Source organism: Fukomys damarensis, unplaced genomic scaffold (assembly GCF_012274545.1).
Source record: "Fukomys damarensis isolate Sample0158 unplaced genomic scaffold, DMR_v1.0_HiC HiC_scaffold_28, whole genome shotgun sequence".
Classification (NCBI taxonomy): Eukaryota; Metazoa; Chordata; class Mammalia; order Rodentia; family Bathyergidae; genus Fukomys; species Fukomys damarensis.
Genome location: NW_022900940.1, coordinates 41,926,690 through 41,927,005, shown reverse-complemented (window position 1 = coordinate 41,927,005; position 316 = coordinate 41,926,690).

Here is a 316-nt window from a genome sequence, read left to right as displayed (position 1 = left end):
ATTGATGGTTATAACTGATATATTCTGACTTATTCTTGTCATGTTATTGTCCTTTTGTTGACTCTTTTTACTTTTTCTCCCGTCTCCTTTTAGTTTCTTGCTTTGCCTATTTGATTTGGTCTGTTGGGCCTCGTGGATCATGTTATTGTCCTTTTGTTGACTCTTTTTACTTTTTCTCCCGTCTCCTTTTAGTTTCTTGCTTTGCCTATTTGATTTGGTCTGTTGGGCCTCGTGGAATTGTGACCTTCATTGTCCTTTTCTAGGATATTGTTTAGAATTCCTTGTAGTGCTGGTTTGGTGTTCATGATTTCTCAGG